Source organism: Arachis hypogaea, chromosome 16, assembly GCF_003086295.3.
Source record: "Arachis hypogaea cultivar Tifrunner chromosome 16, arahy.Tifrunner.gnm2.J5K5, whole genome shotgun sequence".
In the NCBI taxonomy this organism is placed as follows: Eukaryota; Viridiplantae; Streptophyta; class Magnoliopsida; order Fabales; family Fabaceae; genus Arachis; species Arachis hypogaea.
The window spans coordinates 81,852,742-81,873,170 of NC_092051.1; the positions used below are offsets into that span (position 1 = coordinate 81,852,742).

At 37.8% G+C, this 20,429-nt stretch overlaps 2 non-coding genes across 2 annotated transcripts; both read left to right on the forward strand.

The window, feature by feature from the left end:
- Window positions 1–9,079: 9,079 nt before the first annotated feature.
- LOC112761122 (small nucleolar RNA R71) lies at window positions 9,080–9,187 on the forward strand. The gene has a single exon (XR_003181532.1). It is a non-coding gene; the product is annotated as a small nucleolar RNA R71 (small nucleolar RNA).
- Window positions 9,188–15,890: 6,703 nt separating this feature from the next.
- Window positions 15,891–15,998, forward strand: LOC112761532 (small nucleolar RNA R71). The gene has a single exon (XR_003181923.1). It is a non-coding gene; the product is annotated as a small nucleolar RNA R71 (small nucleolar RNA).
- The last annotated feature ends 4,431 nt before the right edge of the window (window positions 15,999–20,429 follow it).

The following is a 20,429-nucleotide window of genomic DNA, read 5'->3' on the forward strand; positions in this document are numbered from 1 at the left end:
AAGTTGTCTTTCTAAAACTTTTACAGAAAATTGCCTTTTCTGCATTATTTTATTATTTTTATTAAAATATTATTTTTAATTAAATATTATTATTTATTATTTTATTATTATTTATTATTTTATTAATATACTTTCGAAAATTACCTTAACTTTACCTTTAACCTTTAAAATTCACTTTTTACCACCCGTAACTTTTAATATTTCTACTTTTACCACCCTAACTTTCAGAAATTACCATATAACCCCTCAAACACCAAATTGATTACTTCCTTGCCCTTTTATGAATCAAAAAGGTGTTCTTCATTGTTCTTCATCACACTCAAAGTGTTCTTCATGTTCTTCATAAATTCTTCAGATTCTTTCTCTGTTTTTACCCGTTTTTCAGTCTTTTCAGCAACCGATTTTTACCAAAATTCAAAATAAAATTGCAGCCACTAAAACCCCATCGTTTCTACATGATTTTAACACAAATTGAACCCCAATTTAAGGTCTAGGGTTCGTTTTTCCAGCAGCCATGAAGAACACAAATTCAAAGTTGAATATCATCAAATTTCATCAAATTTTCACCAAAATTTCAACAAGAATTACTCATATAAACAATCAATTTCAAGCATAACCAAACCATATCATAATCACACAACTCAAACACAATCAATCAAGATTAAATTCGTCAATCCCTACCTGGTTTTGTTGCTCCTAATCCGGTTAAACTTTCAGGTGGTCCTTAAGCACTTTTTCCTCCTAAATCACTTCAAGAACAACTTTAAATCCAAAAACTCTCAACTGACCAAATCTCACTCAGTATGTTAGGAAGAGATATCTCACCTTATACTTGCTGGAAATTCACATTTCTTGGCCCTCAAGTCAAGTTAAGCATGATTCCTAAGGAAGAACATCAAGAAAACACATGTTTTGCATGGTTTTCCTTGAAAACCAAATTTAAATGGGAAAGGTACAGCCATCTAACCTTATTTCCAGCCTTGATAAGTTACATGGTTATGTAGAGGAAGAAGAGAGGATCATTTTGGTGAAATCGGAGTTTAGATTTGAGTTTTAGTTCAGAAGAAATCAAGCTTTGAAGATTAAGTGTTCATGAAAGTTTCTCTCTTTTCTCTCTTGTTATTTTCGGCCAAAATGATGAAATGAGACAGCCTTGGAGGTCTTGGGGGTGTAAGGTGAGTTGTGATTGGTTGGCTTGGAGGTGGATTAAAATAATATTAAAATATGTCAGGTGTATAACTACTAAAACTAGATGTATCGGAACACTCGTAAAAACACCTCTAAAAATTATTTTCTGAGCTACTAGCATAAATGACACTAGTAACATATTTATTATGAGAATAAAACATGAATAATGAGGCCTTAGCATTGCTAAAGTCACGAGAGAGTGCTGGTGCTAAGCTGCACCAGTAAACCGTAAACCCGGTTAAACCGATTTTTCCGTTTTTAAATAAAACAGACCAGGTAACCTTATAATATCATTCAAGCATTTTCTAATACTAATATAATGATAATATTATACTATTATCTCTCTCCTCTCATGAATCGAGTCCGGTTCATCAAACAGAGACTATTTACGAAAATCAGAATCAAAACCCCTAACCGAAACGGTTCAAAAACTAGGTTCTTCGTGACCGCGTTATCGAGCTTGCCTCGGAAAAGGTTCTAGCTTAAGGATGACATAATGATAATGAGGATTGAGATGCTTGATGATATAACAGAGGTGTTTCCTTTACTGATCTTTCGGAGAAATCCATGCCTTCAGAAAAGATCTCGCGTACACGAAAATCAGGGTTGTTACAAACCCCATAACTTTCATAAGCCAGAAATCAATAATAGCAAGCAAGATCAACATAAAAGAAACATGGAAACATGAAGTTGCATTAAAAGAAATTTGGATCTAACAATGTTTATCAACATACAAGAGAGCAAATTGAGAAATTGACTTTACAACTAAGCAAATCAAGATGTAGAATTGAGAAATTGTAAACGAAAAAAGATGAAATCAAGTAATTAAATCAAGATCCAAGACAATTTAACCTAATCATAACCTAATTCTAGAGAGAAGAGGGAGTTCTCTCTCTAGAAAACTAACTAAAGGCTCATGTTGACTAACTAATTGCTCCCCCTTTGCTTGGACTTCAATTCTGCATGAAATACACTCAGAAACAAGTTGGATTTGGGCCTGGGCAGCTCAAAAATCGCCCCCAGTGTTTTGCCTTTAAGTGAGTCACGTGAGAGTATCAGCGCGTACGCGTCATGTGCGCGTGCACATCGATTGGCAGTTTCTTCATTCGCGCAGACGCAGCAAGTACGCGTGCGCGTCTCTATGCGAAATCACTTCTGCGTGTGCACGCTTTGTATGCGTGCGCGCCCATCAATGCATTCCCAATTCTTGTTTCCTCATGCATTCTCCACTTTGTATGCTTTTCTCCTCATTTCTTCCATCCAATACTTGCCTTATGAACCTAAAATCACTTAACAAACACATTGGTGCGCAGAAATTGTGATTACACTTTGATTATGTAGAATTCATCGCTCTTTCTTTCCCTGGTAATGGCGCCAAAAACATGATGCCAATACCATGCTTCACAACTTCGCACAACGAACCAGCAAGTGCACTGGGTCGTCCAAGTAATACCTTACGTGAGTAAGGGTCGAATCCCACGGAGATTGTTGGTATGAAGCAAGCTATGGTCACCTTGTAAATCTCAGTCAGGCGGATATAAAATAGTAGTGGGGTTTTCGAAAATAATTAATAAAATAGGGATAGAAATACTTATGTAAATCATTGGTGAGAATTTCAGATAAGTGCATAGAGATGCTTTCGTTCCTCTGAACCTCTGCTTTCCTGCTGTCTTCATCCAATCAGTCTTACTCCTTTCCATGGCTGGCTTTATGTAAGGGCATCACCGTTGTCATTGGCTACATCCCCTCCTCTCAGTGAAAATGGTCAACGCACCCTGTCACGGTACGGCTATTCATCTGTTGGTTCTCGATCATGCTAGAATAGGATTCACCCTCCTTTTGCGTCTGTCACTAACGCCCAGCACTCGCGAGTTTGAAGCTCGTCACAGTCATTCAATCATTGAATCCTACTCAGAATACCATAGACAAGGTTTAGACTTTCCGGATTCTCTTGAATGCCGCCATCATTCTAGCTTACACCACGAAGATTCCGATTAAGAGATCTAAGAGATACTCATTCAATCGAAAGTAGAACGGAAGTGGTTGTCAGGCACGCGTTCATGGGCAATGATAATGATTGTCACGTTCATCACATTCAGGTTGAAGTGCGAATGAATATCTTAGAAGCAGAATAAGTTGAATTGAATAGAAAACAGTAGTACTTTGCATTAATCTTTGAGGAACAGCAGAGCTCCACACCTTAATCTATGGAGTGCAGAAACTCTACCGTTAAAATTACATAAGTGAATAGAGGGTAAGCATGGCTGAATGCCCAGCCTCCCAAGGAGGTCTAGAGATCTGAAAATTATCAAAAGATACAATCCAGAATCAAAAGATATCTAATACAATAGTAAAAGGTCCTATTTATAATAGACTAGCTACTAGGGTTTACATAAGTAAGTAATTGATGCATAAATCCACTTCCGGGGCCCACTTGGTGTGTGCTTGGGCTGAGCTTTAACTTTCCACGTGCAGAGGCCATTTGTGGAGTTGAACGCCAGGTTTTGATCCATTTCTGGCGTTCAACTCTGGTTCTTGATCCATTTCTGGCGCTGAACTCCAGAATTGGGCAGAGAGCTGGCGTTGAACGCCCGTTTACGTCATCTATCCTCGAGCAAAGTATGGACTATTATATATTGCTGGAAAGCCCTGGATGCCTACTTTCCAACACAATTAGAAGCGCGCCATTTCAAGTTCTGTAGCTCCATAAAATCCACTTTGAGTGCAGGGAGGTCAGAATCCAACAGCATCAGCAGTCCTTCTTCAACCTCTGAATTTGATTTTTGCTCAAGTCCCTCAATTTCAGCCAGAAAATACCTGAAATCACAAAAAAACACACAAACTCATAGTAAAGTCCATAAATATGAATTTAACATAAAAACTAATGAAAACATCCCTAAAAGTAACTAGATCCTACTAAAAACATACTAAAAACAATGCCAAAAAGCGTATAAATTATCCGCTCATCACAACACCAAACTTAAATTGTTGCTTGTCCCCAAGCAACTAAAAATCAAATAGGATAAAAAGAAGAGAATATACTATAAATTCCAAACTATCAATGAAACATAGCTCCAATTAAATGAGCGAAACTTATAGCTTTTTTCCTCTTGAATAGTTTTGGCATCTCACTTTATTCATTGAAGTTCAGAATGATTGGCATCTATAGGAACTCAGAGTTCAGATAGTGTTATTGACTCTCCTAGTTCAGTATGATGATTCTTGAACACAGCTATTTTATAAGTCTTGGCCGTGGCCCTAAGCACTTTGTTTTCCAGTATTACCACAGACACATAATTGGGTGAACCTTTTCAGATTGTGACTCAGCTTTGCTAAAGTCCGCAATTAGAGGTGTCCAGGATTCTTAAGCACACTCTTTTTTTGCTTTGGACCTTGACTTTAACCGCTCAGTCTCAAGTTTTCACTTGACACCTACACGCCACAAGCACATGGTTAGGGACAGCTTGGTTTAGCCGCTTAGGCCAGGATTTTATTCCTTTAGGCCCTCCTATCCACTGATGCTCAAAGCCTTGGGATCCTTTTTAATTGCCCTTTCCTTTTGGTTTTAAGGGTTATTGGCTTTTTGCTCTTGCCTCTTGGTTTTAAGAGCTTTTGGCTTTTTCTTCTTGCTTTTTCTTTCCATTTTTTTTCGCCTATATTTTTTTTTTCTGCAAGCTTTGTTCTTTGCTGCTTTTTCTTGCTTCAAGAATCATTTTTATGATTTTTCAGATTATCAAATAACATGTCTCCTAGTCATCATTCTTTCAAGAGCCAACATATTTAACATTCTTAAACAACAACTTCAAAAGACATATGCACTGTTCAAGCATACATTCAGAAAACAAGAAGCATTGTCACCACATCAATATAATTAAGCTATGTTCAAGGATAAATTCAAAACTCATGTACTTCTTGTTCTTTTGAATTAAAATATTTTTCATTTAAGAGAGGTGATGGATTCATAGGACATTCATAACTTTAAGACAAAGTTACTAACTACTAATGATCATGTAATAAAGACACAAACATGGATAAGCACATAACATAGAAAACGAAAAACAGAAGAAATAAGAACAAGGAATGAATCCACCTTAGTGACGGTGGCGTTTCCTTCTTGAGGAACCAATGATGTCCTTGAGCTCTTCTATGTCTCTTCCTTGTTTTTGTTGCTCCTCCCTCATTGCTTTTTGATCTTCTCTTATTTCATGAAGGATGATGGAGTGCTCTTGATGTTCCACCCTTAGTTGTCCCATGTTGGAACTCAATTCTCCTAGGGAGGTGTTGATTTGCTTCCAATAGTTTTGTGGAGGAAAATGCATTTGAGGCATTTCCGGGATCTCATGGTGATGAGCTTCATACGCCTCTTGAGCTCCATGAATGGGCTCTCTTGCTTGCTCCATATTTTTTTTAGTGATGGGCTTGTCCTCTTTAATGAGGATATCTCCCTCTATGTCAATCCCAGCCGAATTACAGAGGTGGCAAATGAGGTGAGGAAAGGCTAACCTTGCCATAGTGGAGGACTTGTCAGCCACCTTGTAAAGTTCTTGAGGTATAATCTCATGAACTTCCACCTCTTCTCTAATCATGATACTATGGATCATGATGGCCCGGTCTATAGTAACTTCAGACTGGTTGCTAGTGGGAATGATTGAGCATTGAATGAACTCCAACCACCCTCTAGCTACAGGCTTAAGGTCCAGTCTTCTCAGTTGAACCGGTTTGCCTTTTGAGTCAATTTTCCATTGAGCTCCTTCTACACATATGTCCATAAGGACTTGGTCCAACCTTTGATCAAAGTTGACTCTCCTTGTGTAGGGGCGTGCGTTCTCTTCCATGTTTGGCAAGTTGAATGCCAACCTCACATTTTTCGGACTAAAATCTAAGTATTTCCCCCGAACTATTGTAACATAGTTCTTTGGATCTGGGTTCTTACTTTGATCATGGTTCTTGGTGATCCATGCATTGGCATAGAACTCTTGAACTATTAGGATGCCGACTTGTTGGATGGGATTTGTTAGAACATCCCAACCTCTTCTTTGAATTTCATGTCGGATCTCCGGATACTCATTTCTTTTGAGTTTGAAAGGGACCTCAGGGATCACCTTCTTCTTGGCCACAACATCATAGAAGTGGTCTTGATGGGCTTTGGAGATGAACCTTTCCATCTCCCATGACTCGGAGGTGGAAGCTTTTGTCTTCCCTTTTCCTTTTCTAGAGGATTCTCCGGTCTTAGGTGCCATCAATGGTAATGGAAAAACAAAAAGCTTATGCTTTTACCACACCAAACTTAGAATATTGCTCGCCCTCGAGCAAGTGAAGAAAGAATAGATGAAGAAGAAGAAGAAATGGAGGAGAGGGAGAAGGAGTTGTGTTTCGGCCAAGAAGAGAAGAGAGGGTTATGTTGTGTGAAAATGAGGTAGAATGGAAGGCTTTATATAGGGAAGGGAGGGGGGTGAGGTTTCGGCCATATAGGGTGGGTGTGGGTGGGAAAGTGATTTTGAATTTTGAAGGTAAGTGGAGTTTATGAGGTAGGTTTATGGGGAAGAGTGGATGGATGTGAGTGGTGAAGAGGTGATGGGGAAGAGAGATTGAGGTGATTGGTGAAGGGTTTTGGGGAAGAGTGTTTATGGGATTGTGTGAAAGAGGGGTGAGAAGAAGTTAGTGGAGGTAGGTGGGGATCCTGTGGGGTCCACAGATCCTGAGATGATCCTGTGGGGTCCACAGATCCTGAGGTGTTCAAGGATTTACATCCTTGCACCAAATTAGGCATGTAAAGTGCCCTTGCACATAACTCTGGACGTTCAGCGCCATGTTGGTGCCCATTTTGGGCGTTCAACGCCCATTTACTGGCCATTTCTGGTGTTGAACGCCAGAACCATGCTTGTTCTGGGCGTTCAGCGCCAGCTCCTCTCCAGGGTGTAATTCTGGCGTTCAGCGCCCAGATGATGCCCATTTTGGGCGTTCAGCGCCAGAACCATGCTCTGTTCTGGCGTTGAACGCCAGGCAGATGCTTCCTCCAGGGTGTGATTTTTCTTCTGCTGTTTTTGATTCCGTTTTCAAGTTTTATATTTATTTTGTGACTCCACATGATCGTCAACCTATAAAGACATATAACCAAGAAAAATATAGTTAGATAGAAATTGGGTTGCCTCCCAACAAGCGCTTCTTTAATATCAATAGCTTGACAGTGGGCTCTCATGGAGCCTCACAGATGTGCAGAGCTTTGTTGAGACCTCCCAACACCAAACTTAGAGTTTGGATATGGGGGTTTGACACCAAACTTAGAGTTTGGTTGTGGCCTCCCAACACCAAACTTAGAGTTTGACTGTGGGGGCTTTGGTTGACTCTGCTTTGAGAGAAGCTTTTTCTGCTTCCTCTTCATGGATGCAGAGAGAGATCCTTGAGTTGTAAACATAAGGTTGTCCTTATTTAATTGAAGGATCAATTCTCCTCTATCCACATCAATCACAGCTCTTGCTGTGGCTAGGAAAGGTCTTCCTAGGATGATGGATTCATCCTCTTCCTTTCCAGTATCCAGGACTATGAAATCAGCAGGGATGTAAAGGCCTTCAACCTTTACTAACACGTCCTCTACTTGTCCATAAGCCTATTTTCTTGAATTGTCTGCCATCTCTAATGAGATTTTAGCAGCTTGCACCCCATAGATTCCCAGTTTCTCTATTACAGAGAGGGGCATGAGGTTTATCCCTGAACCAAGGTCACACAGAGCCTTAAAGATCATGGTTCCTATAGTACAAGGTATTATGAACTTTCCAGGATCCTATCTCTTCGGAGGCAATGTCAGTTGATCCGGATCACTTAGTTCATTGGTGAACAAGGGAGGTTCATCTTCCCAAGTATCAATGCCAAATAATTTGGCATTCAGCTTCATGATTGCACCAAGGAACTTAGCAGCTTGCTCTTTAGTAACATCCTCATTCTCTTCAGAAGAGGAATACTCATCAGAGCTCATGAAGGGCATAAGGAGGTTCAATGGAATCTCTATGGTCTCTAGATGAGCCTCAGATTCCTTTGGTTCCTCAGAGGGAAACTCCTTATTGATCACTGGACGTCCCAGGAGGTCTTCCTCACTGGGATTCACGTCCTCCTCTACCTCTTTGGGTTCGGCCATTTTGGTAATATCAATGGCCTTGCACTCTCTCTTTGGATTTTTTTCTGTATTGCTTGGGAGAGTACTGGGAGGGATTTCAGTGATCTTCTTACTCAGCTAGCCCACTTGTACCTCCAAATTTTTAATGGAGGACCTTGTTTCATTCATGAAACTCATAGTGGTCTTAGATAGATCAGAGACTAAGTTTGCTAAGCTAGATGGATTCTGCTCAGAATTCTCTGTCTGTTGCTGAGTGGATGATGGAAAAGGTTTACTATTGTTAAACCTATTTCTTCCACCATTATTAAAGCCTTGTTGAGGCTTTTGATCCTTCCATGAGAAATTTGGATGATTTCTCCATGATGAGTTATAGGTGTTTCCATAAGGTTCACCTAAGTAATTCACCTCTGCTATTGCAGGGTTCTCAGGATCATAAGTTTCTTCTTCAGAAGATGCCTCTTGAGTACTGTTAGATGCAGCTTGCATTCCATTCAGACTCTGAGAAATCATATTGACTTGCTGAGTCAATATTTTGTTCTGAGCCAATATGGCATTCAGAGTATCAATTTCAAGAACTCCCTTCTTCATAGGCGTCCCATTACTCACAGGATTCCTCTCAGAAGTGTACATGAACTGGTTATTAGCAACCATGTCAATGAGTTCTTGAGCTTCTGCAGGCGTTTTCTTTAGGTGAATGGATCCACCTGCAGAAGTATCCAATGACATCTTTGATAACTCAGATAAACCATCATAGAATATATCCAGGATGGTCCATTCTGAAAGCATGTTAGAAGGACACTTTTTGGTCAGCTGCTTGTATCTTTCCCAAGCTTCATAGAGGGATTCACCTTCTTTCTGTCTAAAGGTTTGAACATCCACTCTAAGCTTGCTCAGCTTTTGAGGAGGAAAGAACTTGGCTAAGAAAGCCGTGACCAGCTTATCCCAAGAGTTCAGGCTGTCTCTGGGTTGAGAGTCCAACCAGATTCTAGCTCTGTCTCTTACAGCAAATGGGAAAAGCATGAGCCTGTAGACTTCAGGATCTACTCCATTAGTCTTAACAGTATCACAGATCTGCAAGAATTCAGTTAAGAACTGAAAAGGATCTTCAGATGGAAGTCCATAAAACTTGCAGTTTTGCTGCATCAGAGAAACTAGCTGAGGTTTCAGCTCAAAGTTGTTTGCTCCAATGGCAGGAATGGAGATGCTTCTTCCATGTAAATTGGAATTAGGTGCAGTAAAGTCACCAAGCATTCTCCTTGCATTATTATTATTTTCGGCTGCCATCTCCTCTTCTTGTTTAAAAATTTCTGAAAGGTTATCTCTGGATTGTTGTATTTTAGCTTCTCTTACTTTCCTTTTCAGAGTCCTTTCAGGTTCTGGATCTGCTTCAACAAGAATATTCTTGTCTTTGCTCCTGCTCATATGAAAAAGAGAGAATAGAAAAATAATAATAATAGGGGTCCTTTTTACCACAGTATAGAGGTCCCAGTGTGAGTTGAAGAAAAGAAGAAGAAGAAATTCGAACACAGATGGAAGAGAGGGTTCGAATTTGGGTGAGATAAAGTGTTAGTAGATGAATAAATAAATAGAATAAGATGAGAGAGGGAGAGGATTTTCGAAAATAATTTTTGAAAAGGATTAGTAATTTTTTCAAAAATTCAAATAAAAATAAAATAATTAGTTTAATTAAAAAGAAATTTTGAAAAAGAGGGAGATATTTTCGAAAATTAGAGAGAGAGAGAGAGTTAGTTAGGTGGTTTTGAAAAAGATAAGAAACAAACAAAATGTTAGTTTGTTAGTTGAAACAAATTTTGAGAAGATAAGAAGTTAGGAAGTTAGAGAAGATATTTTGAAATCAAATTTTTTGAAAAAGGTAAGATAAGAAGATATTTTTGAAAAGATATGATAGAAATTAGTTTTTGAAAAAGATTTGAATTTTTAAAATCACAATTAATGACTTGATTCACAAGAAATCATAAGATATGATTCTAGAACTTAAAGTTTGAATCTTTCTTAACAAGTAAGTAACAAACTTGAAATTTTTGAATCAAAACATTAATTGTTATTGTTATTTTCGAAAATTTGATATAAAAATTAAGAAAAAGATTTTTGAAAAATATTTTTGGAATTTTCGAAAATAACTAAGAAATTTGAAAAAGATTTGATTTTTGAAAAAGATTTTGAAAAAGATGAGATTTTTAAATTGAAAATTTGATTTGACTCATGAGAAACAACTTGATTTTAAAAATTTTTGAAAAAGTCAAATCTAATTTTCGAATTTATGAGAGAGAAAAAGGGAAAGATATTTTTTTGATTTTTTTGACTTTTTATGATAAGAGAGAAAAACAAGAAAAATGATGCAATGCATGAAAGTTATGGATCAAAACAATGAATGCATGCAAGAATGCTATGAATGTCAAGATGAACACCAAGAACACTATGAAGATCATGATGAACATCAAGAACACAATTTTGAAAAATTTTTAATGCAAAGAAAACATGCAAGACACCAAACTTAGAATTCTTTAATGCTTAGACACTAAGAATTCAAGAATGCACATGAAAAACAAGAAAAGACACAAAACATGCAAATGCAAAGATTAAACAAGAAGACTTACCAAGAACAACTTGAAGATCATGAAGAACACTATGAATGCATGAAAATTTTCGAAAAATGCAAGATGAGTATGCAATTGACACCATACTTCTAACATGACTCAAGACTCAAACAAGAAACATAAAAAATATTTTTGATTTTTATGATTTTCTAATTTTTTTGTATATTTTTTCTTCGAAAATTATTGTGAAAAATAAAAATAAGGATTCCAAAATTTGTAATATGAATTCCAGGAATCTTATGCTTTTTAGTCTAAAGCTCCAATCAAAGGGTCAGGCATGGCTTAATAGCCAGCCAAGCTTTAGTATGTAACTCAGACATGGCACGCCTAACATGCCCTACAGTCGTGGCTTTACAGCCAGCCAGGCTTCAACATGCTTTATGAAACACTAGAATTCATTTTTAAAAATTCTGAAGAAAAATATATTTTTGAAAACATTTTTTTTTTAAATTTTTTTCGAAAACAGGTGAGAAATTTTTTTGAAAGATTTTTGAAAAATTTTGAAAATTTTTTTTTTGAAAAGAAAACGAAAAGAAAGTTACCCAATCTGAGCAACAAGATGAACCGTCAGTTGTCCAAACTCGAACAATCTCCGGCAACGGCGCCAAAAACTTGGTGCGCAGAAATTGTGATTACACTTTGATTATGTAAAATTCATCGCTCTTTCTTTCCCTGGTAATGGCACCAAAAACATGATGCCAATACCATGGTTCACAACTTCGCACAACTAACCAGCAAGTGCACTGGGTCGTCCAAGTAATACCTTACGTGAGTAAGGGTCGAATCCCACGGAGATTGTTGGTATGAAGCAAGCTATGGTCACCTTGTAAATCTCAGTCAGGCAGATATAAAATAGTAGTGGGGTTTTCGAAAATAATTAATAAAATAGGGATAAAATACTTATGTAAATCATTGGTGAGAATTTCAGATAAGCGCATAGAGATGCTTTCGTTCCTCTGAACCTCTGCTATCCTGCTGTCTTCATCCAATCAGTCTTACTCCTTTCCATGGCTGGCTTTATGCAAGGGCATCACCGTTGTCAGTGGCTACATCCCCTCCTCTCAGTGAAAATGGTCAACGCACCCTGTCACGGCACGGCTATTCATCTGTCGGTTCTCGATCATGCTGGAATAGGATTCACCCTCCTTTTGCGTCTGTCACTAACGCCCAGCACTCGCGAGTTTGAAGCTCGTCACAGTCATTCAATCATTGAATCCTACTCGGAATACCACAGACAAGGTTTAGACTTTCCGGATTCTCTTGAATGCCGCCATCATTCTAGCTTACACCACGAAGATTCCGATTAAGAGATCTAAGAAATACTCATTCAATCGAAAGTAGAACGGAAGTGGTTGTCAGGCACGCGTTCATGGGGAATGATGATGATTGTCACGTTCATCACATTCAGGTTGAAGTGCGAATGAATATCTTAGAAGCAGAATAAGTTGAATTGAATAGAAAACAGTAGTACTTTGCATTAATCTTTGAGGAACAGCAGAGCTCCACAACTTAATCTATGGAGTGCAGAAACTCTACCGTTAAAATTACATAAGTGAATAGAGGGTAATCATGGCCGAATGGCCAGCCTCCCATGGAGGTCTAGAGATCTGAAAATTATCAAAAGATACAATCCAGAATCAAAAGATATCTAATACAATAGTAAAAGGTCCTATTTATAATAGACTAGCTACTAGGGTTTAGATAAGTAAGTAATTGATGCATAAATTCACTTCCGGGGCCCACTTGGTGTGCGCTTGGGTTGAGCTTTAACTTTCCACGTGCAGAGGCCATTTGTGGAGTTGAACGCCAGGTTTTGATCCATTTCTGGCGTTCAACTCTGGTTCTTGATCCATTTCTGGCGCTGAACTCCAGAATTGGGCAGAGAGCTGGCGTTGAACGCCCGTTTACGTCATCTATCCTCGAGCAAAGTATGGACTATTATATATTGCTGGAAAGCCCTGGATGTCTACTTTCCAACACAATTAGAAGCGCGCCATTTCGATTCTGTAGCTCCAGAAAATCCACTTTGAGTGCAGGGAGGTCAGAATCCAACAGCATCAGCAGTCCTTCATCAACCTCTGAATCTGATTTTTGTTCAAGTCCCTCAATTTCAGCCAGAAAATACCTGAAATCACAGAAAAACACACAAACTCATAGTAAAGTCCAGAAATGTGAATTTAACATAAAAACTAATGAAAACATCCCTAAAAGTAACTAGATCCTACTAAAAACATACTAAAAACAATGCCAAAAAGCGTATAAATTATCTGCTCATCACACATCAAGGCATCGAATGGAATTAAAGTGAATCAAAATCACCAATTTAAGGGCCTAAAAAGCATGTTTTTACACTTAAACACAATTCAAGGGAGAATTACAAAACCATGCTATTTCATTGAATAAATGTGGGAAAAGGTGATAAATTCCCCTAAAATAAGCACAAGATAAACCACAAAATCGGGGTTTATCAGTCCTCGAGCAAAAGAAGAAAGAAAGGAGTAGAAGAAGAAGAAGAAATGGAGGAGATGGAGAGTAGTAGTGGTTTCGGCCAAGGGGGTAGTAGTGTGTATGATGTGTGAAAATGAAGGTAGTGAGGAGGGGTATTTATAGGGTAGGAGAGAGAGGGAATTCAGTCATGAAGGGTTGGGTTTGGGAGGGAAATAGTTTGAATTTGAATGGTGAGGTAGGTGGGGTTTATGATGGATGGATGTGAGTCGTGAAGAGAATACGGGGAAGACGGTAGGATTTGATAGGTGAAGGGTATTTGGGGAAGAGTTATTGATGGGATTGATCAAGGGTATTTTGGGGAAGAGTGTTATGAAAAGGTGTGAAGAGGAGAGAAGAAAATGTGGGGTAGGTGGGGATCCTGTGGCGTCCACAGATCCTGAGGTGTCAAGGAATTCTGCTCCCTGCACCATTCTGGCATTCAAATGCCCATTGTGTGCCATTCCTGGCATTTAACGCTAGCTCTGCTACCTTTCCTGGCATTAAACGCCAGTCTGCTGCCCCTTTCTGACGTTTAACATCAGCCAGATGCCAGACACCCCTTTCTGGCGTTAAACGCCCAGAATGCTGCCAGGCTTGGCGTTAAACGCCCATTCTGCTATCCTTACTGCCGTTTAAACGCCAGTAAGCCTGTCCTCCAGGGTGTGCTGTTTTTGATGCTGTTTTTCATTTTGATTTAATTCTGTAGTTATTTTTATGACTTCACATGATCATCAACCTAAGGAAAACATAAAATAACAATGGAAAATAAATAAATATAATTAAATAACATTGGGTTGCCTCCCAACAAGTGCTTCTTTAATGTCAATAGCTTGACAGTGAGCTCTTAGAGAGCTTCACAGAGACTCAGAGCTTGATGATGGCCCCCCGACACCAAACTTAGAAGTTGAGTGTGGGGGCTCTGTTTAACTATATATTGAGAGAAGCCTTTCATGCTTCCTCACCAAGGTTACAGAAGAAGATCCTTGAGCCTGAAACACAAGGTAGTCCTCATTCAATTGAAGGACTAACTCTCCTCTATCCACATCAATCTCAGCTCTTGCTGTGGCTAGGAAGGGTCTTCCAAGGATGATGAATTCATCCTCATCCTTCCCAGTGTCTAGGATTATGAAATCAGCAGGGATGTAAAAGCCTTCAACCTTCACTAAGACATCCTCTACAAGTCCATAAGCCTGTTTCCTTGAATTGTCTGCCATCTCTTGTAAGATTCTTGTAGCTTGTACCTCAAAGATCCCCAGTTTCTCCATTACAGAGAGTGGCATGAGGTTTATACTTGATGTGAGGTCACACAGAGCCTTCTTAAAGGTCATGGTGCCTATGATGCAAGGTATTAAGAACTTTCTGGGATCCGGTTTCTTCAGAGGTAATTTCTGTTGAACCAAGGTATTCAGTTCATTGATGAGCAATGGAGGTTCATCCTCCCAAGTCTCATTACCAAATAACTTGGCATTCAGCTTCATGATTGCTCCTACATAGTGAGCAACTTGCTCTTCAATAATATTTTCATCCTCTTCAGAGGAAGAATACTCAACATAGCTCATGAATGGCAACAATAAGTTCAGTGGAATCTCTATGGTCTCTATATGAGCCTCAGATTCCTTTGGTTCCTCCATGGGGAACTCCTTATTGGCTAATGGATGTCCATTGATGTCTTCCTCACTGGAATTCACTGCCTTTCCCTCCTCTACAGGTTTGAACATGTTGGGTATATTGATGGCCTTGCACTCTTTTTTTGAATTCTCTTCTGTATTGCTTGGGAGAGTACTAGGAGGAGTTTCGGCCACTCTTTTACTCAGCTGACCGACTTGTGCCTCTAAATTTCTGATGGAGGACCTTGTTTCAGTTATGAAACTGAAAGTGGTCTTAGATAGATCAGAAACCATGGTTGCTAAGTCAGAGAGGCTCTGCTTAGAATTCTCTATCTGTTGCTCAGAAGATGATGGAAAAGGCTTGCTATTGCCAAACCTATTTCTCCCACCATTGTTATTATTGAAGCCTTGATTAGGCTTGTATTGATCCTTCCATGAGAAATTAGGATGATTTCTCCATGAAGGATTATAGGTGTTTCCATAGGATTCTCCCATGTAATTCACCTCTTCCATTGCAGGATTCTCAGGGTCATAAGCTTCTTCTTCAGAGGAAGCTTCTTTAGTACTACCGGATGCAGCTTGCATTCCAGTCAGACTCTGAGAAATTATATTGACTTGCTGAGTCAATATTTTATTCTGAGCCAATATTGCATTCAGAGTATCAATCTCAAGAACTCTTTTCTTCTGAGTTATCCCATTACTCACAGGATTTCTTTCAGAAGTGTACATGAACTGGTTATTTGCAACCATTTCAATGAGTTCCTGGGCTTCTACAGGCATCTTCTTCAGATGAAGAGATCTACCAGCAGAGTGATCCAATGACATCTTAGACAATTCAGATAGACCATCATAGAATATACATAAGATGCTCCATTCTGAAAGCATGTCAGAAGGACACCTTCTGATTAATTGCTTGTATCTTTCCCAAGCTTCTTAGAGGGATTCACCATCCTTCTGTCTGAAGGTCTGGACTTCCACTCTAAGCTTGCTCAACTTTTGAGGTGGAAAGAATTTGGCCAAGAAAGTATTGACCAACTTTTTCCAAGAGTTCAGGCTTTCTTTAGGTTCTAAGTCCAACCATACACTAGCTCAATCTCTTACAGCAAAGGGGAAAAGCATAAGTCTATAGACCTCAGGATTAACCCCATTGGTCTTAACAGTATCACAGATTTGCAAGAATTCAGCTAAGAACTGATGAGGATCTTCCAATGGAAGTCCATGAAACTTGCAATTCTGCTGCATTAGAGAAACTAATTGAGGTTTAAGCTCAAAGTTGTTTACTCCAATTGTAGGAATTGAGATGCTTCATCCATAGAAGTCAGAAGTGGGTGCAGTAAAGTCACCATGCATCTTCTTTGCATCTCCACCATTGTTATTATTTTCAGCTGCCATAACTTCTTCTTTTTCGAAAATTTCTGTAAGGTCCTCTCTATAGTTTTGTGCTTTAGCTTCTCTTATTTTCCTTTTCAGAGTCCTTTCAGGTTCAGGATCAGCTTCAACAAGAATATTCTTATCCTTGTTCCTGTTCATATGAAAAAGAAGAGAACAGAAAAGAATAAGAATCCTCTATGTTACAGTATAAAGATTCCTTTATGTGAGTAGAAAAATAGAAGAATAGAATGAAGAAGGGAGAAGAAGGAGAATTCGAACACAGAGAGAGGGAGAGGGTTCGAATTTTAAGAAGAGAAGTGTTAGTAAATAAATAAAATAAATAGAAAGAGATGAGAGAGAAAGAGCATTCGAAAATTAATTAAAAGAAAAGAAAAATATTTTTTGTTTTTATTTTAATTATTAGTTAGAATTCGAAATTTAAGAAGGAAAATAAAATAAAATTAGAATTTAAAATAATTAGTTAATTAAAAAGAATTTTAAAAACGTGGTTAGTGGTTTTTGAAAATAAGAGAGAGAGAAAAGTAGTTAGGTGGTTTTGAAAAAGATAAGTAATAGTAAAACAACAAAAAGTCAAGTGGTTAATTGAAAAAGATTTGAAAATCAATTTTGAAAAGATATGATTAAAAATAATTTTGAAAAAGATTTGAATTGGAAATTAAAAAGATTTGATTTTTGATATTAAAGTTGATTACTTTACTAACAAGAAACTAAAAGATATGATTCTAGAATTTAAAGATTGATCCTTTCTTAATAGGCAAGTAACAACTTAAAAATTTTGAATCAAAATATTAATTGTTAGTATTAAATTCGAAAATATGAAATAAAATTAAAAAAAAAGATTTTGAAAATCAATTTTTAAAATTTTCGAAAAACAGAAAAGAAAATTGAAAAAGATTTGATTTTTGAAAAAGATTTGAAAAGATAGAACTTTTAAATTGAAATTTTGACTTGACTAACAAGAAACAACTACATTTTAAAAAATTTTTGACTAAGTCAACCCAAGATTTCGAAAATTATGAGTAAAATAAGGGAAAGATATTATTTTTTATTTTTGAATTTTTAACGAGGAGAGAGAAAAAAAAGATATCATTTTGTTTTTTTTCTCTTTTTTTTTTGAACAGCAAAAATGAAACAAAACATAAAAATTTAAGATCAAAATAATAAATGCATGCAAGAACACTTTGAATGTCAAGATGAACACCAAGAACACTTTGAAGATCATGATGAACATCAAGAACATATTTTTGAAAAATTTTAAGAGAAGAAAGACATGCAAGACACCAAATTTTTAATGTTTAGACACTAATGATTAAAAATTGCATAAGAAAAACAAGAAAAGACACAAAACAAGAAAATATAAAGATCAAACAAGGAAAATCATCAAGAACAACTTGAAGATCAATGAAGAACACAATGCATATATTTTCAAAAATTAAAGAAAAATTCAAAAGATGCAATTGACACCAAACTTAAAATTTGACACAAGATTCAAACAAGAAACACAAAATATTTTTGGTTTTTATGATTTTATTAAATTTTTTGGTATTTTTCGAAAATTATTTTGGAAAAAGAAAATAAAGGGATACAAAATTTTTAATACGAATCCCAGGAATCATGCAATGTTAGTCTAAAGCTTCGGTCCAAAAGAATTAGACATGGCCAATCACCAGCCAAGCTTTAAGTGAAAGCTTCGGTCCAAGAGATTTAGACATGGCCAAATACCCAGCCAAGCTTTAGCAGAACATTACATACAACAGCCAAATTGATGGGAACCAAAAGGTTCTTGCAAAGATAAGTGGAAACCTCGGTCCAAAAGATTAGACATGGCTTAACAGCCAGCCAGGATTCAACATATCTTATGAAACTCTAGAATTCGTTCTTAAAAATTCTGAAGAACGCATTTTTTTTTTGAAAATTTCATATGAATTTTTCGAAAACTAAAATTTTTTTGTATTTATTATTTTTTTCGAAATAAATAAAAAAATAAAAATTAAAAAGCTTAAACATAAAATAAAAGTACCTAATCTAAGCAACAAGATGAACCGTCAGTTGTCAAAACTCGAACAATCCCTGGCAATGGTGCCAAAAACTTGGTGCACGGAAATCGTGATTCACACTTTTCACATCTCCGCACAACTAACCAGCAAGTGCACTGGGTCGTCCAAGTAATAAACCTTACGTGAGTAAGGGTCGATCCCACGGAGATTGTCGGCTTGAAGCAAGCTATGGTCATCTTGTAAATCTCAGTTAGGCAGATTTAAATGGTTACGGGGTTTGGATAATTAAAATATAAATAAAACATAAAATAAGATAAAGGTACTTATGTAATTCATTGGTGGGAATTTCAGATAAGCGTTTGGAGAGCTTTGTTGCTTCTGAAACTCTGCTTTCATATTGCCTTCTTCCAACCATGCGTGCTCCCTTCCATGGCAAGCTGTAGGATCCTCTCAGTGAAAATGGTCCTCTACAGTTTCTGCACGGCTAATCAACTGTCAGATTTCTCGTCTCGGATGAAAAATACCAGGTACACCTACCGCATGGCTAATCATCTGTCGATTCCCGCTAGCGTCGAAATAGAATCCATTGATTCTTTTGCACACTGTCACTTGCGCCCAACTTTCGCAGGTTTGAAGCTCGTCGCAGTCATCCCTTCCCAGATCCTACTCCAAATACCACAGACAAGGTTTAGACTTTCCGGATCCCAGGAATGCTGCCAATGATTCTAGCCTATACCACAAAGATACTAATCTCACAGACTCGGTCTGTGTATTAGATATCCAAGAGAATATACTCCAGCTGTCGTCCAATTACTACGTTGAACAGCATGTAGACCGCTTTGTGGTTGTCAGGCACGCGGATCTTGGCTAAGCGAGTAACGAAGATTGGGTGATTGTCACGGGTCACCCCTTTATTCTGACTTAACTGAATTAAGTACGAGAGTATATCTTGGAGAAGAAGTAGGCGTGAATTGAATAGAAAAACAATAGTACTTGCATTAATTCATGAAGAACAGCAGAGCTCCACACCTTAATCTATGGGGTGTAGAAACTCCACCGTTGAAAACACATAAGTGAAAAAGGTCTAGGCATTGCCGAATGGCCAGCCTCCAAGGTCTAAGGACTAAACGTCCAGAGATGTAAAGATAGTCTATGAATACAATAGTAAAAGGTGCTATTTATACTAAACTATTGACTTAGGTTTACAGAAAATGAATAACTAAGTGCAGATAGTGCAGAAATCCACTTTCGGGGCCCACTTGGTGTGTTCTTGGGCTGAGCATTGAAGCTTTCATGTGCATAGGTTGTTCCTAGAGTTAAACGCCAACTTTGGTGCCAGTTTGGGCGTTTAACTCCAATTCTAGTGCCAGTTTGGGCGTTTTACGCCAAGATGTTTTAGGCTGGCTTTGGACGCCAATTTGGGCCATCAAATCTCGAGAAAAGTATAAACTATTATATATTGCTGGAAAGCCCAGGATGTCTACTTTCCTACGCAATTGAGGGTACACCAATTGGGCTTCTGTAGCTCAAGAAAATCCACTTCGAGTGCAGGAGGGTTGATGAGCGAATAATTTATACGCTTTTTGGCATTGTTTTTACATAGTTTTTAGTATAATTTAGTTAGTTTTTAGTATATTTTATTATTTTTTAAATAAAAATCACATTTCTGGACTTTACTATGAGTTTGTATATTTTTCTATGATTTCAGGTATTTTCTAGCTGAAATTGAGGGACTTGAGCAAAAATCTGATTCAGAGGCTGAAGAAGGACTGCAGATGCTATTCGATTCTGACCTCCCTGCACTCAAAGTTAATTTTCTGCAGCTACAGAAGTCCAAATGGCACGCTCTCAATTGCGTTGGAAAGTAGACATCCAGAGCTTTCCAGTAATATATAATAGTCCGTACTTTTCCCGAGTTTAGATGACACAAATTGGCGTTCAATGCTAGCTTTCTGCCCTATTCTGGAGTTTAAAGGCCAGAAACAGGTTGCAAAGCAGAGTTAAACGCCAGAAACAGGTTACAAACTGG